This window comes from Arachis duranensis, chromosome 1 (assembly GCF_000817695.3).
Source record: "Arachis duranensis cultivar V14167 chromosome 1, aradu.V14167.gnm2.J7QH, whole genome shotgun sequence".
In the NCBI taxonomy this organism is placed as follows: domain Eukaryota; kingdom Viridiplantae; phylum Streptophyta; class Magnoliopsida; order Fabales; family Fabaceae; genus Arachis; species Arachis duranensis.
The window spans coordinates 23,614,592-23,615,056 of NC_029772.3; positions in this window are offsets into that span (position 1 = coordinate 23,614,592).

Below are 465 nucleotides of genomic sequence, written 5' to 3' on the forward strand. Positions count from 1 at the left end.
CCTCACCTCCCATACCCTTGGTAAGCCACGAAGAAAATATTAAATTGGAAGGAAGCTACCAAGAGGAAGAGGTTGAAGTTGATATAAGTTGTCAAGAGGTGGAAGTTACAAGGGAAGAGCACAAGCGCGTAGACATCGCAATGGCTAAGTGTGGGGAGGCCCCCCTTCCCAAGCCACCATCACCTAACATAACATTCAAGTGGGTAAAATTTCTATCCCTAAGCTTCACTTTCTCACTTGAATATGGTTTGATTGAAAATGATGGTCAACTTAGAGCTCTTTGTGGAGTTAAGAGTAAGAGGGAGTGGTGTAATGGTTGGAAAAAGAACGTTAGGATCATTAAGGTTAAACCCTCAAGGCATAAATACTATGGTTGGAGGAATGCTAAATTGTATGGGTCTAGAAGGAGAATTTGGTGCATAAAGGAGAATTCTATATGCCTACCACCCAAGTTGAATCATGATG